The sequence below is a fragment of the Vipera berus genome, assembly GCF_964194415.1.
Source record: "Vipera berus genome assembly, chromosome: 4".
NCBI classification, from domain to species: domain Eukaryota; kingdom Metazoa; phylum Chordata; class Lepidosauria; order Squamata; family Viperidae; genus Vipera; species Vipera berus.
The window spans coordinates 26,393,424-26,410,941 of NC_138206.1; the positions used below are offsets into that span (position 1 = coordinate 26,393,424).

A 17,518-nucleotide genomic window follows, 5' to 3' on the forward strand; every position below is an offset into this window, starting at 1 on the left:
TAGAATGGGACTGATGGGAGGGAGAATAAAATCTTAAAGCTCAGCATCCTGAATACATAGCAATTTTTTTCACAATTTAAAATGCCAGGATATTCTGTTTCAGCAGTGACTCTTTCTCTTACACATCTTACTGTATTTCACATATCTTTTAATAACCTTTCTGAATGAAAGTTTATGAAATAAATTTCAAGATTATTTTCTGTAAGCTGATGATGTATGTTCTTTTCCTGAAGTTATATCAGAAAATCAATATTTTTAAAATTGAAACAGTATAGGTTTATATTGATCTATATGACTAAATCAAAACTACAGGCTTTGTAGCAGCTTTCTCAGACAGCTACCTACCTACCAGTGGCAACTATCAATTTTAGCTTTCTACTGATAAATCAGCTTGAAAATTGGATGTCAGATTTTTTTCAGTGAAGTAGTGATTTTTTGTATGCCCTTTAACCTTTTCTTATATATTAGATTGGTTTATAGGGCTAAGCTTACCTTCTGTAGCAAATTTGTTACAGAGAGAGAGAGAGAGAGAGAGAGAGAGAGAGAGAGAGAGAGAGAGAGAGAGAAGGAGGAGGAGGAGGAGGAGGAGGAGGAGGAGGAGGAGGAGAAGAAGAAGAAGAAGAAGAAGAAGAAGAAGAAGAAGAAGAAGAAGAAGAAGAAGAAGAAGAAGAAGAAGAAGAAGAAGAAGAAGAAACTTTTGAATAGGAATAATTTCAGGAATGAAGTTCTAGAAAGAAATTTCATTTCCCATTTTACATTTGCTTGTTGACTTAATATAAATATTTTCAGATTTTTTTCAAAAATGAACTTAATATTTTAGATAGATTTGCATTTGATTCCCAATGTTTAAAATAAATTCTACCTTAAGATGGTAGAAAGCATTCCTTTAATAAATTAGGACATCTTGATTTGTTTTTGTGATATTTAACAATTGTTCTAGCTACCAGTTACAATTACAAAGCAAAAGTTTCATTTGTTAAATTCATAAGTGTACTTTCTCTCCCAGGATTTTAAAAAATGAGGCAAATAGCTCTATGTATCTTAGGTTAGAAATACAAATCTCTTCTGAAAGTAGTTGAATAGTATTTGTTGACTCTACTCCAAATCATAAGTTAACTTAGAATATTGATTAGGAATTCTTCAGTGGGATAATTACTTCTTACTGGAGAAAAATGTGGCATTTATTGATCTAGGTGGAAGCATTTCAGTAAGTTTCTCTTGGTTAATAGTGTCATCTATTAACAGTCATTATAAATAGTAACAGAGGCACATTATAATTATTTTGTAATGAAATGATGAACTACTTTTATTCTTTTCTGAATCACTTTCACTCATATTTTACTAAACTGAACAGCCTTCTCTCCCTGATAGAACAAGCTTCTGTATTACACTCCTGATCTTCATTTAAACATCTAGCCTTTTGAAACACAAAAATTAAAAATGTACTACTAGACTTCTTGACATAATCATTCAACTGCCTATCTGTTTTGTGAGAGCTGCAAGTGCTCCGTCCTTCAGGTTTTTTCAGTGATAGCAACCTTTGAGGTACTATAGGTTAGGTTAAGTAAAAAAGACACTAATGAGTGACCATAGCAGAAAATGGGATTCACTTGGATTCCATGGTCTTTATGAAAATAGTATTGTCTTGCAACAATAACTTCAATTATGTTGCATTCTGAAGTAATCCTTGTATCTCTTAAAGGTAAATATCAAGTTAAATCTACGTATTATTGCCTTGTTAAAATTACTGAAGAATTGAGATAGTTCCATAAATTTGATTCTAAAAATTATTATGTTGCTAGCTGTGAATCAGTCTGTTCATATATCAGCACAGACTCCATACCAAGAAAGCATATATTTTATCACCAATTAGTCTCACGGTTAATTTTTTCTTAATGCTTGGAACTATAGCTCTTTCTTCTGAATAATACAGACGATATATTGTTACTATGATATTTATAGACTAGACTGTGACCTTTTGCCTTTCTGCTTATAGTCTAAATTTAGATAATTCAGCCATTTGCATAAATCATTCATTCTTCTGTATAGTTCTTTGATCGCAGTTGCCATATTTTTCATGTTTCTGCATTGTCTCTAGCCTGTCTTACACAGTATTGTAAGTCCTTCATAGTTTAAAATGTTAAACAAAATTTATATGTAAGAAAACATGTGGAATATTTTGGTTTGTGCAGATAAGTCATATTACATATCAGTTTTACTGTCTCAGGAATGTTGAATGTACATGTAAAATAAAAGTAAAATAATTGCTGTTATCAGCTGACTGATCAGAAGCTGTTGTTTAATTGCTAATTAATATAGTATTTTGCTTCTGAACTCGTAGTGGAACCTATCAAAGAGGTATGTTACCTACAATAGAAAGGCAAATAATTTAAACAGTGTTGGTAAGATAAATTAAATCATATGAAGAATGTAATTGATGACCTTGAGTAGTATAGACCACAAGAGATAACAAAAGTAATTTTTCTGGAGATCTTGATATCAGGAGAAGTGTAACTGTTTTAAGAGTAGTATATTTTATCAAGTTTAACAATGATAATGGTGACACTTAAAAACAATGAACATTAAATCTGACATCTGTTGCACTTACCCGTGCTTACTAAAATACTTATATTATGCAGTACTTTAAGATCAACACCATAGCATTTGATAATATAACCTTATCAAATTGTAAAAGCAAAGAATATGGAAAAAGGATTAATGATTAATTTTAGCAGAAAACAGTAAAAAAGTAAAAAGTACATTATTTGATTTATGCTTCCAGCACCATAAGAGTGTACAATTTTATTTTATTTTCCCCCCTAAAGGTTTACTGAACTGGCACTATGTGTTGGGTTAGGACGCTGAGCTTGTCGATCTGAAGGTCGGCAGTTCGGCGGGTCGAATCCCGAGTGCTGCGTAGCAGAGTGAGCGCCTGTTACTCGTCCCAGCTTCTGCCAATCTAGCAGTTCGAAAGCACGTAAAAATGCAAGTAGAAAAATAGGGACCACTCTGGTGGGAAGGTAACAGCGTTCCGTGCGCCTTTGGCGTCTAGTCATGCCGGCCACATGACCACGGAGACGTCCTCGGACAAGCGCTGGCTCTTCGGCTTTGAAACGGAGATGAGCACCGGCCCCTAGAGTCGGAAACGACTAGCACGCATGTGCGAGGGAACCTTTACCTTTACCTTTTTATAAGCTTCCCTTGCTCAGATTCATGATAGCTGGGGTAGGCTTGTCTCTTCTTTCAACACATTGTTACATATACTTTATATGAGACACATTTATCAGCAGACAATCTGTGAAAGAATTTGATAAGATCATTACAAAACTACTGCATACAATAAGGTATCAAAAAATAGAAAATCTAAAGATCATATCAATGTAAAATAAAATGTAAGATATTTTCTGAACTTTTTAGGGGTGGTGATAGGATATTCATCTGTGCATTCTTTTTTTCTTTTCATAGATTTAATGTTTTACTTATCTAAATTCAATATTACCTTTGCTGGAATTATGTAATTAGTAGGTAGCTATAAAAGTTTGTTTCTGATTTTAAACTATATACCAATAACATTTCAGTTCAATGTAATTGTGAGCCTTAGAAAGCAAAATTAGTTGAAACAAACATTGTGTGTTTAGCAAGGAGTGAAACCATTTGTAAAAGAGAACACTTTATCTATTCTGTTCTCCTGCTAAATCCAATCAACCACTATTATACCCATTTTAAATTATTCAATTATTATGTTCTAGAACAATCTCTTGATGAAGATAATAAATGCCTATAATCAAAGCAAGAACCATTTAAAATAGGAAATACTGTTTTACAACAAATACATTGTTTTTCTTCTACCTTCAGAGTATTAAACATCAATCTAAACCAATAGCTAAGATCATAGGTTCACTAACACAGCTTCCTCAAATAAAAGTTTAATAGCTGAGGTCAATGAATATATTGTAAGGACAAGCATATTAAGTGTCACCCCTTTCAAGCTGTATATACAGTAGGAAAAATTAAATAGATAATAATACTAGCTTATGACTGGAAGCAAAATCTTTGTAACAAAGTCACAAGCTTATAATTTAGTTAGAATGTTGATATTGCTTTAAAACAAAATGATAGATTAGAAAATTTTTACTGAGCTGCACATACACTGCTGAACTTTATAAAAGTTTTTTAGAACCCCAAAAAACTAATATTACATTTAGAGGAACAACCAATCATTTCCAGAGATCATGTAAATAACTCTAGGCTGATAAAATTACGGGAAATGACTATATATGATCAGAATGACTTTCATCTGCCTTTTGTTAGGGCAAGCATTGATTTCAGTTTTCCGCTGTGAACAGCAAGAGGCCAGCTGTGGCCAAGAAGGGAGCAAGCAATGAACTAATGTCAGATTGAGCTCTCAGAAAATGCAGCCCTGAAATCTCTGAAAGGGAAGGGAAGGGAAGGGAAGGGAAGGGAAGGGAAGGGAGGAAGGAAGGAAGGAAGGAAGGAAGGAAGGAAGGAAGGAAGGAAGGAAGGAAGGAAGGAAGGAAGGAAGGAAGGAAGTCTTCAAGTTACAACTGTTTAAAAATTATATCCAATGGATCAAGAAAGTGTAGAAAATTAATTTAAGGCAAATTAAACTCTTGTACTGTGGTAAAAAGGTAAATCCAAAAAACACAAACCAGCTTGGCCAAATATAATTAAAGCAGAATTTTTGTGTGGAGCTTGGCTGAGTTCAAAATCTAAGCAGGGTCAGGCTTGGATAATACTTGAGTGGGGAACATTTGGGGAATGTCAAAGTCTTAAACTACATTGGAAAGCTTTTTAAAGGCTCCTGAAAGGCAGTGGCAGACTCAACTGTCAGGAGGATTATATAGACATGTCTACAAAGTCACCTGGAATTGAGCAAAATCTTAAGGGGATATTTACCATTTCTTACTAATCCCATATATAGCCAATCTGCATTTTCATATTTTTCACAAACTAATCAGTAAAAGAATATTCATCTACAGTAAACTCTTTACCATTGTCCTAAAACTTTATGCCAGATATGTTTTTAAACAATAGTACATTTAAAAAGTCATTCTTCGTGGTCCATGATATACTGCTGCTGAACAAATATGAGTCCATTACTGAGATACTGATAAGCCATTAATTACAGTATTTGCAATGCTATATATCAAAGTATAGTATATCAGTATGGGCTCATTTTTCTTTTTAGACATATTTGTATTATCTACTTAAACATTAAGTAAAGTTTTTTTTTCTTTTGAATTTCCTTGGGGAAAGAAAGAGAAAGAAAGAAAGAAAGAAATAAGGAAGGAAGGAAGGAAGGAAGGAAGGAAGGAAGGAAGGAAGGAAAAGAAAGAAAGAAAGAAAGAAAGAAAGAAAGAAAGAAAGAAAGAAAGAAAGAAAGAAAGAAAGAAAGAAAAGTATTCTACTCACAAATTCTAATTGTAGAGTGAAGTCTTCCACAATTCAGGAAGACATTTAACCAATCAAGATTAGTGACCAACCATACAAAAACTGTATAATGGTTTAGACTTTATTTTTGTTTTACATGTGGTCAAGGCAAATGCCCAGTTTTCTTTAATGTTACTTTTCAATAAGAGTAATACCCAGCTTGGTTTTTCCTTTACTGTTACATGTCCTTATATAATTACCCACATGATTTCCTTAAACAAAATACAGAAATGCACAGTACACAAAAGTAATAAGGAATAAGCTTTAGAAATTGGTGGTAGAGGATAAACCATCCTTGGTTCACTGGACCTTACATTGATTCATTCAATCCATTTAAGTTTTTCCTCTCTTCAGCTCCATCCAACCATATCTGTCATGGTCTTCCCCTTCCTTTTAACCAAGTTACCGGTACTTTTCCTTCATACTGGATATTTATTTTGTGATTGACTCCTCATTTAGTCTCTTGACATACTTCTTTCATATTGGTTATTCATATTTGCGTTCAATCCACTTTCATCCATTTTGCACTATCTCTTTTTTTAACCACATTCCCATTACAGTCAACTTTTATTTTTCCCCCTAAAATAACTAGCGCCCAGATAACAAAATTCACAAATGCACTATCTTACACCTTATACTTTTTTCAAGATTAACTTTTCCTTGAAAGTAATTTACCATTATTTATTATCTATTGCCAGCATTTGCATGTCTGAAAAATTACCCATCATGTTCTTGTCCAGTAAATATTTTCCTGAGATACACAAATTCATTTGCTTACTATAGAATTTGGGGAGATGGGAGAGGGCACATAGTTGTGTTCTAACTTATTCTTCACCCCATTTTCTCTATCAATCAAATACAGCTTAGTTTCATGTAATAGTTTTCAAGTCTACATTTCTTACTGCATCATAATCTTTCCTGCAGATTTAGATTGTCAGCCAAAGTATAATATCTCTGTATTAAAAAATAAATTAATTGCTACAATTAATAAATATTCTGTACTCTTACTATTTATATCAATTAATATGGCTATCTTGTCCCTCCCCTTCATGGATTACTGCCTTCTCGTGGCGAAGGGGCTTGCATAATTCAATGAAGCTATGAGCTATGCCATGCAGGGCCACCCAAGATGGATAGCTCACAGCAGAGAGTTCTGACAAAATGTGATCCACTGGAGAAGGAAATGGCAACCCACTCCAGTATCTTTGCCACAGTACCAAAAGGCAAAATGATATGACGCTGGAAGATGAGCCCCTCAGGTCAGAAGGTGTCCAATATGCTACTGGGGAAGAGCAGAGGGCTAGTACTAGTAGCACCAGAAAGAATGAAGCGACTGGGCCAAAGCTGAAAGGACGCTCAGCTGTGGATGTATCTGGTGGGGAAAGGAAAGTCCGATGCTGTAAAGATTTTTTCTCCATAGGAACCTGGAATGTAAGATCCATGAATCAAGGCAAGCTGGACGTGGTCAAACAAGAGATGACAAGACTGAGCATCGACATCTTAGGAATCAGTGAACTAAAATGGACAGGAATGGGTGAATTTAATTCAGATGACCATCAGGTATACTACTGCGGGCAAGAATCCCTCAGAAGAAATGGAGTAGCCTTCATAGTCAATAAAAGAGTAGGAAAAGCAATACTGGGATACAATCCCCAAAATGACAGAATGATCTCAGTTCGAATCCAAGGCAAACCATTCAATATCACAGTAGTCCAAGTCTATCCCCAACCACCGGTGCTGAAGAGGATGAAATTGACAGGTTCTATGAAGTCCTACAGCACCTTATAGAACTAACACCAAAAAATGATGTCCTTATCATCATGGGGGATTGGAATGCTAAAGTAGGAAGCCAAAAGATAACCGGAATAACAGGCAAGTTTGGCCTTGGAGTACAAAATGAAGCAGGGCACAGGCTGATAGAATTTTGTCAAGAGAATACGATGGTCATAGCAAACACTCTTTTCCAACAACCCAAGAGACGGCTCTACACATGGACATCACCAGACGGTCAACACAGAAATCAGATTGACTATGTGCTCTGCAGCCAAAGATGGAGAAGCTCTATACAGTCAGTAAAAACAAGACCAGGAGCTGACTGTGGCTCAGACCATGAGCTTCTCATTGCAAAGTTTAGGTTTAAATTGAAGAAAGTAGGGAAAAGCACTAGGCCACTCAGGTATGAATTAAATCACATCCCTGTTGAATATACAGTAGAGGTGACAAATAGATTTAAGGAATTAGATCTGATAGACAGAGTGCCTGAGGAACTATGGACAGAGATTCACAACACTGTACAAGAGGTAGCAACTAAAACCATTCCAAAGAAAAAGAAATGCAAGAAAGCAAAATGGCTGTCTGAGGAAGCTTTGCAAATAGCTGAGGAAAGGAGGGAAGCGAAAGGCAAGGGAAAAAAAGTTACGCCCAATTGAATGCAGAATTCCAGAGAATAGCTAGAAGAGATAAGAATGCCTTCTTAAATGAACAGTGCAAAGAAATAGAAGAAAACAATAGAATAGGGAGGACCAGAGATCTCCAAGAAAATTGGAGAGATGAAGGGAACGTTTCATGCAAAAATGGGCATGATAAGGACCAAAATGACAGGGACCTAACAGAGGCAGAAGAGATTAAGAAGAGGTGGCAAAATTACACAGAAGAACTATACAAGAATGAGCTTAACATTCTTGATAACCACAATGAGGTGTTCACTGACCACATCCTAGAACACGGGTCGACAACCCGTGGCTCCGGAGCTGCATGCGGCTCTTTAAGCCATCTCCTGCGGCTCCCTGTCCTCCTCTGCCATTCTGGAAAAAAAGTGGGAGCAAAAAAGTCCCATTGAGAGAATGGGGTGGCGGAGGTTTGGGGAGCGGCGGGTTGGAGAGCTGCACGCGCAGCTCCCCCAACCTCCACTGCCCTGTTTGGAGAGCTGCTGCCTTCGTCCATGTTTGACAAGGCAGCAGCTCTCCAAACGGGCGGCAACGGTTTGGAGAGCTGCGTGCGCAGCTCCACCGCCACCTCTGCAAGCCTCCACCGAGAGAATGGGGCAGTGGAGCACTCTGCCGAGAGAATGGGCGGCAAGCTTCCACCGCTCCATTCTCTTGTTTTGGTGGAGACTTCTTTCGGGGGATCCAGCCTCTGCCACCCCTTTCTCTCAGCTGCCTGGGCAGCTGAGAGAAGGGGGCGGCAGAGGCTGGATCCCCGGAAAGAAGTCTCCCCCAAGTGAATGGGCAGCAAGCCTCCACCACCCCATTCTCTCGGCGGAGTGCTCCACCGCCCCATTCTCTCATCTCAGCGGAAACTTCTTTCGGGGGATCCAGCCTCTGTCGCCCACTTCTCTCAGCTGGGCTCTGCCGAGACGAGAGAATGGGGTGGCAAGCTGCCGAGAGAATGGGGCGGTGGAGTGCTCCGCCGAGAGTATGGGGTGGTGGAGGCTTGCCGCCCATTCTCTCAGCGGAGACTTCTTTCGGGGGATCCAGCCTCTGCCGCCCCCTTCTCTCAGCTGCCCAGGCAGCTGAGAGAAAGGGGTGGCAGAGGCTGGATCCCCCGAAAGAAGTCTCCACCAAAACAAGAGAATGGAGCGGTGGAAGCTTGCCGCCCATTCTCTCGGCAGAGACTTCTTTCGGGGGATCCAGCTTCTGCCGCGCCGCACCGAGAGAACAGCAAGCCGCCCCGTTCTCTTGGCGGAGCGCTCCACCGCCCCATTCTCTTGGCGGCTTGCCGCCCTGTTCTCTCGTCTTGGTGGAGACTTCTTTTGGGGTGGCAAGCCGCCGAGAATGGGGCGGTGGAGCACTCCGCCAAGAGAATGGGGCGGCTTGCTGTTCTCGGCGCGGCAGAGGCTGGATCCCCCAAAAGAAGTCACCGCCGAGAGAATGGGCGGCAAGACTCCACCGCCCCATTCTCTCGGTGGAGCGCTGTTCTCTCGGTGCAGCGCGGCAGAAGCTGGATCCCCCGAAAGAAGTCTCTGCCGAGAGAATGGGCAGCAAGCCTCCACCGCCCCATTCTCTCGGTGGAGCGCTCCACCGCCGCATTCTCTCGGCAGCTTGCCACCCCGTTCTCTCGTCTCAGCAGAGACTTCTTTCGGGGGATCCAGCCTCCGCCGCCCCATTCTCTTGACGGAGACTTGCAGAGCTGCTACCTTTGGCTGCTTTTCTTTCAGGGCATCCAGCTGTTGAGAGAAGGGGGCGGCAGAGACTGGATCCCCCGAAAGAAAAGTAGCCGAAAGCAAGCTGAAACAGAGAGGAGACTGCAAGAAGGGCGAGATCAGCGCAGGCTGAGAAACGCTGATCTCGTGTTCCTGGCAATCTCCCTCAATTTTCACTTGTGAAGTTCGGGGCTGGCCTTACAGAGTTGCCAGAGCTCCCGGGAGGATGCATACACTTGGCCACTGATCAGCCTCTTGTTTTGCGCATGCATGTGCATGCGCACTATTTTTTGCGGCTCCCAGTTTTTTCTTTTGTGAGGGAACCGGTTCCAAGTGGCTCTTTCACTGTTTCAGCTTGCCGACCCCTGTCCTAGAATGTGAAGTGAAGTGGACCTTAGGAAAGCTGAGCAACAACAAAGCTAATGGAGGTGACAGTATTCCAGCTGAGATATTCAAAATCTTAAAAGACAATGCAGTAAAAGTGCTACATTCAATTTGCCAGCAAATTTGGAAAACTCAACAGTGGCCACAGGATTGGAAAAGATCAGTTTACATTCCAATTCCAAAGAAAGGCAGTGCCAAAGAATGTTCAAATTATCGCACCAGTTCCAGAAAAACATCTGCTTCATTGACTATGCTAAAGCCTTTGATTGTGTGGATCACAACAAACTGTGGCAAGTTCTTAAAGAGATGGGAGTACCAGACCATCTTATTTGTCTCTTGAGAAACCTATATGCGGGTAAAGAAAAGAAGCAACAGTGAGAAATAGACACGGAACCACTGACTGGTTCAACATTGGGAAAGGAGTCCGGCAATGTTGTATATTGTCGCCCTGCCTATTTAACTTATATGCAGAGCACATCATGAGAAAGGCAGGGCTAGATGAATCAAAAATTGGAATTAAGATTGTTGGAAGAAATATCAACAACCTAAGATATGCAGATGATGCCACTCTAAAGGCAGAAAGTGAAGAACTAAAGATCCTCTTGTTGCGGGTGAAAAAGGAGAGTGCAAAAGTTGGGCTGAAACTTAACATTAAGAAAACCAAGATCATGGCATCCAGCCCTCTCAATTCCTGGCAAATAGATGGGGAAGAAATGGAGGTAGTGACAGGTTTTATTTTCCTGGGCTCCAAGATCACTGCAGATGGGGACTGTAGCCAAGAAATTAAAAGACGCTTGCTCCTGGGGAGGAAAGCCATGGCAAATCTAGACAGCACACTAAAAAGCAGAGATATCAGACATCACCCTATCAACAAAAGTGCATATAGTCAAGGCTATGGTCTTCCCAGTTGCAATGTATGGCAGTGAAAGTTGGACCATAAAAAAGGCTGAGTGCCAAAGAATTGGGGCCTTTGAGCTATGGTGCTGGAGAAGACTCCTGCGAGTACCTTAGACTGCAAGGCGATCAAACTGGTCAGTCCTAGAGGAAATCAACCCTGACTGCTCTTTAGAAGGCCAGATCCTGAAGTTGAAACTCAAATACTTTGGCCACCTAATGAGAAGGAAGGACTCACTGGAGAAGAGCCTAATGCTTGGAAAGATTGCGGGCAAGAGAAGAAGGGGTGACAGAGAATGAGGTGGCTGGATGGAGTCACTGAAGCAGTAGGCGTGAGCTTAAATGGACTCCAGAAGATGGTAGAGGACAGGAAGGCCTGGAGGAACATTGTCCATGGGGTCCCGATGGGTTGGGCATGACTTTGCAGCTAAGAACAATATCTTGTCCCTGCATGGCTAAAAGAAATTAAAATACAATATAAGCACTGCGTACATTTAAATAAAAATTAAAAACATAACTCCCAGCTAACTAACACTGAGTAGGTCCTGAAAATACAATTTGCCAATAGCATAGGCTTGATTAATTTTCTCGCCCCTGTGCCAGAGCATGTCTCTCCTAATGGGATAGGTAGAGATGATGGGAATAAAACAATCCCTAATCCCATGTTATGTATGGTAGGCAATGGCAAACCACTTCTAAAATCCTGCGAAGGAAACTTCAGAGACTCCAGGGTGTCTCTTGGAGTCAACACTGACTCAGAAGCATCAACATAAAAAAAAATTAAATCCAAAACTATGTGAACTAAGTAAATTTATACTTTATAACCTTGGTTTTTGTATTGTGTATACAATTTTGCTAGTATACAATGTAAACAAAAATATGTATTTCAGGCAGTGCTTTTTTGTCATAGAACACTCAGAACGGAGTTCTGGCACCTTTTTTGGATGGAACCTTGTAGGGTAGGCAAGGTGGGTATGACATGTGTGAGTTCTGGCACCTTTTTCTTTTACAAAAAAAGCACTGATTTTAGGGGAAATTGTAGTAGAGATAATAGCAGACCAAATGTATTTTATGAGAACATTTAGGTATTAGGTGAAATTGTATATAAAATAATTGGGGAAAATACAAATTTTATATAGTCTTATGACAGCTGAACTCATAATTGGAAAAATATGACATTAAGAAAGTCTGTTCCCTTTAAACAATTTGTCTTGTATAGAAATACCAAGTATACGGTACATTACTTAATATTACAAGGAAATTTAAAATACTAAAATAGTCTTTTAATATGCGGGTTTGAGTTCTTGCACTGTCATCCCTCTTTCTTTTTTTTCATTTTATAGTAGGCTGACCTTTTCTTAGTAGTTAATCTATGAAATTTCTGGTCATGGCAAAACTGTGGATGATTTTGGTGTGTTTCTATTTCCTATTCATCGCAACCTACTGATGTGTCCAATATTAATTCTGACTCTGTTCACTAAGAAGAAACATTTTGAGTTCAATCATTTCCATATACATCTGGTAGCAATATTTTCTTTTCTGATGTTTTCCTTCTATAGAAGAAGATTTATCTGTGCTCAAGGGTTTTTTTGCCCCTTATGGCAAAGTTCAATGTTCATCTTTTGAACAGTGGCAGTTTCAGCAGGGCTGCCTCTTTAAATTTCCTTAATGTTAACATTTAAGGTAATTTTTACAGCTTCTAGTAGTTACATTTCCTTAGAGAATAAATTGTTAAAACGATCATCTTACAGTGGCACTGACTATGAACTTTGTTACTTAACAGAGAAAATTCTAATTGTAATGGGTTTTTTTTCCTATTATGCAATTAATTACAGTGGTTCTACATAGTTTTATGTTTTAACTGTGTTAGGCAGGGTTCTTTTTTCACATATAAAACTTCAGTAGTGCAATTCCTAATGTTTTATTTTTCCCAATCTGATTCTCCATTTCAAGATTTTAAAGTTGCATCATCTACTATTTTCTATTACATTCAATTTATAAAATGGGAAGATTGGAATTGTTAAGTGTTATTCTAACAGAAAGATGGGAAATTTTTAAATTCCTGGTCCATTTTCTTCTGACATCAATGGATTCACAGTCGTTTAGATTCTCTATTGAGAGTCCAGAGGCTTAATCATTCTTAGTGATATAAGACATTTATCATGTATCAGCATAGCAGATTTTTACCAAAGGTTTCATAAATAACTATGGTTGCAACAATATTTAACAAGAAAGATTGTTGGTATTACAATAATGTATGTTGATTGTTTTTTCAGCTTGAGGTGCCAGGTGTAGAACAAAGCAATTTTATATGAATCTAATTTTGTTTTGGGAAAAGTGGAGTAAATATGATTAAAAAGACTCTCAAGATTCACTGGTTTTGAGTTAACTTTGAAACCTAGGTAGTTTTTTAGTGCCAGGAGAGTAAGAAGTAGAAAATTCAGAAATGGGCTTAGGAGGCACTTTTTTCAGAGCCATTGTAACTTCGAACAGTCACTAATCGAGCTGTTGTAAGTCGAGGACTACCTGTACTTCATCACTTTTTTCCTTTTTTTTTTGGTCATCAAGTTTTGGACACCTTGCTGGGCAACTGGTGGTACTCGGATGTTGCCATATCCTAAAAGTGGTACAATGGGTGAAAAGGTTGAAAAGCCCTGGACTAGACCTCCAAGGTCCCTTCCAACATCATCATCGTTGTTATTATTATAATTGATGTTGTTGTTGTTATTATTTCAACATTGAATTTACAAAGTTGCTGAAAAAGATTTATGACCAGTCCTCAAGTTGCAGTCTTTATAGCATTCCTGCCCACATTCATATGATCACAAGTAATGCAGTTAGCAACCCCATTTACAATGGCCACTGTGTTCTATAATCACATGATCATTATTTGTAACCTTCATACCCAGCTTCCAAAAAGCAAATCCAATGGGAAATCTGGCAGGAAGTCATAAGTTATGGTCATGTGACATCATACTTAGTGACTGTGGGTGATTTGCTTAATGACCAGGGTCAGAACGTAGAATGTATAAGTCGGTGCTGTCACGTGACATTCTACTTTATGATCGCATTGCTTATCAACAGAGTTGCTGGTTCTATTTGTAGTCAGTGAAAACTATCTGTATTTTAATTCCTGTACTTAGACTCAGTGGCCTAAGTACCTCTTCTAATACTTGGTTTGTACAATAATAGCTTATATCTTAATATATTATTAAAACAGTCCTGTCAGGAGCAATGTGAGAGAAGCCAGTTTCTCTTAGGCATGTAGACCTAGTCATAAAATGATTACTTTTCTGCACTCTTGATTACTTTTATGGAGAAAATTTAGGAATCCAATTGAAAGACTTTCATAGAGCAGAATTAACCTGTTGAGGTGCTTCATTTATTGTCAAAACAAAAGAATGTCAAGAATTAAATAATTGTATGTATGATATTAGCTGATAAGACTGGATAGGTTTTCTAAAGGAATATTAAGCCCTCATGCTTTAGTGCATAAGACAACTGCTAACTGATGGAAGTTAAGCATAGCCCTATCCCTGGTGTGACATTTATTGCATAAAGTATTGCATAAATGTCAACCATAAAGTTTTTTGCACTTTCTTTGGAAACATTTAGGACTTGCCTGTTTATACAACTGAAACAGTTGTCTCTATTGCACTTAGAGAAATAGTGCCTTTATGGGCTACTAGGTGTAATATTTCATTATTAAATGAAAGAGACATTACTTTTTGTAATTTGATATAATGCTAATATTTGCACAAAGGAAAAATGACTGAACTAGAATTTCCTCAAATTCGATTTTCAGATTTTCTCAGTTCCACATTAATACCTCTAAAATCTCTGCCAAGAACAGAAAGTTCCCTGCTCTCTTGCTTACAAGTAACTATATATGTCCTGTAACAAATAATTAAGGAAAAGAGTTATTTATTAAATCTGAGGCCAAACAAACATACAATAAACATTCAAAACAATTGAAGTATATGCTTAAAATTACCGTACATAAAGTCCAAGAGCGGGGTGATTTTGATATAAGAAAGATGGGAAATTTTACCCATATGCACCTGGATATTCAAATCTCAGACCATCTGCTTAAATTCTGCTAGGTTTTTATCAGGACACAGCATAAGTAAGACTGGTTATAGCAAACAATGTATATAGTATCTGATTTTGGTTAATTAGTTTTTGCAGTGAGAATTTAATCTATTATTAAGGTAAGATGAGCCACAGATTTGCTGTGCCTAGGGTCTTATATGTTATGTTGCACAAATCTCAAAAGAGTTGCAGCTCAGCTCTAATCTTACTAGACCATTACAAGCTTAATGAAGGAATGTGTGCTATTGTTTTTAGAAATTTAGATTTTTCGGACTATAAAATTCTGTGGATACAAGAATTTAATTCTTGTGTATTCTTGTGGACACACAACTGGGTTTCTTAGAGCAACATACCTATAACTTTGGTATTAAATAACTTAATACAGATGGGACAAAATTCTCAAATCAATTGGAATAGTCAGGCTTCAGTTCCATCTTTAAAATTATGTCATTTTGTGGGCTTTCAGAGACCAAGCTTCTCTGTGTTATCCTTGTTGTGTGAAATAGATCCCCATGAAGTCTGCATGGCCCTGTTTCTGTTGTCATCTAAGTAAGTCTTAAAAACAGTTGTTTTCAAATATTTTGTTATAGAAATATTTTTTTTTCTTGCTCTACTTGATTTTTACTTCCCCAGTGTAGTAACATAGAACTCTATACTATTTTGGACAGTTTTTAATTTCAATAAGCAGATCAAATGACATTATTAATACTGTACTGTTATTATGGGGCTGCAATGGCTCAGCAGTTAAAGACACAGAGCTTGTCAGCTGGAAAGCTGGTTCGAGAGCCCAGTGCCGTGCACTGGGGAGCTCCCGTTCCTTGCCCCAGCTCCTCCCCACCTACTGTAGCAGTTCAAAAGCATGCAAATGTGAGTACATCAATAGGTACCACTTTGTGGGAAGGTAACAGTGTTCCACATGGCTTTAGCATATAGCCATGCTGGCCACATGACCAGGGGACAATGTTGGTTCCCTCCGCCAAGAAAAGGAGAAGAGCACTGCACCCTAGAGTCGAAAACAACTGGACAGGGAATCATTTACCTTTACTTTTACTTTTATTATACATACTTGTAAATTGCCTAGAGTCTGACTTGATTTATGATTTATTCGTAACATTGTTTTCATATCTGGAAATAGGTAAATTTTACTGGCTATCTCTTGTCTTATGTAAGCTAATGTACTAGTTCCATCATGCTGGGTATCAATTTGCATTAATTATCACTTTTAGAAATACAGTGAATGATCATGTTACTCTGTTTCATCTGCCACGTCAGTCATGAACTATCTGAGCCTGATCTGGGTTTATATTCAAGAATTGGCATTGTCTTGTTTCCCTCAATATTGACAGTTTTTATAAATGCAGTCCATTCATATAAGCAGTTATACACATGATACCCAGTTTATTTTCAAGGCTAATTGGGGGAGATGAACTTGCAATAACCTGCAATTCTCAAGCCATGAAAATTTATACTAAATTCTCACAATCAAAATCATTCAACCTAAAATGAGGATCACAGAATTTTAACTTTCCCTTGAAACTGGTCAAGTCCTCCATAAAAATATTATGCAAGACAGTTGCAATGAGGCTTTGGACAATAGTGTGTGCTGGTTAGATGCCTCTATTTGTTTACTGGTATCTGTCCTGTATGAATGTTACAGATGAATGAGTGAAGAAACATCTTCATTCCTCAGGAAGAAACAAAACAAAACAAAATAGAGAGCTGGTAAAAAAAAAGTCAGAATCTACATTAAACATTCTAAAGATTCTGAACATGAAATCAAACAGACAAGAAAAGTCTTTCCAGGCATCTCTCAAGTGGGTTTACTGAAGATTCCTAGTTGGAAAAAGAAAGTTTATTTTATTTTACATTTTATTTTTATATGGCCACCCAGTTTAGTTTAGTTTAGTTTAGTTTAGTTTAGTTTAGTTTAGTTTAGTTTAGTTATGCATTATGAACATATATTGAGAAAGCTGGACTGGAAGAAGATGGTTTTAAAAATGGAGAAAGAAACATCAATTGGGCTATATTGATGATACTACTTTGTTAGCTGACATGCTATAGAGAAGAATAATTATTCCCTACAATTATGTAAATTTGTTTTATTTATCTCAGCAAATTAATTTTCCTTAGCATGTAGTTACTAAGAAAAATGTACACATCACATTGAAAGAAGAGTATTTATTTATTTAAAGTTTTATATGGCCACCCCATAAGAGTACAATCATGACTTGATCATCCATCAACATCATAATGCTATTATCCAAAACAATAATTGTTTGCATTTTAGTTTAGTGTTGAATTGTTAATTTTGAGATTCTTGAAAGTCTCACATATACTAAAGAAAAATTAATTTTCTGTCAAATAAATGCACATATTTGCATTTTCAGTAGGATACAGATTAACAATAGTTTCTGAATCATTATGTGGAAGTTTAATATAGATTCTGAATGTAAAACAGGCAATGTAACATGAACATGGCCATGGTTGTTAATGGCTTGTTTTAGCTGGAAGCTATACAATCATCCAAGGACTCTGTTGGTGTTGGAATAATAATTT

At 37.8% G+C, this 17,518-nt stretch overlaps 1 protein-coding gene across 3 annotated transcripts in view; it reads left to right on the plus strand.

The window, feature by feature from the left end:
- Positions 1 to 17,518, plus strand: part of NBEA (neurobeachin) — a 397,191-nt gene that overhangs the window by 204,258 nt on the left and 175,415 nt on the right. The gene's annotated exons all lie outside the window — the stretch shown is intronic.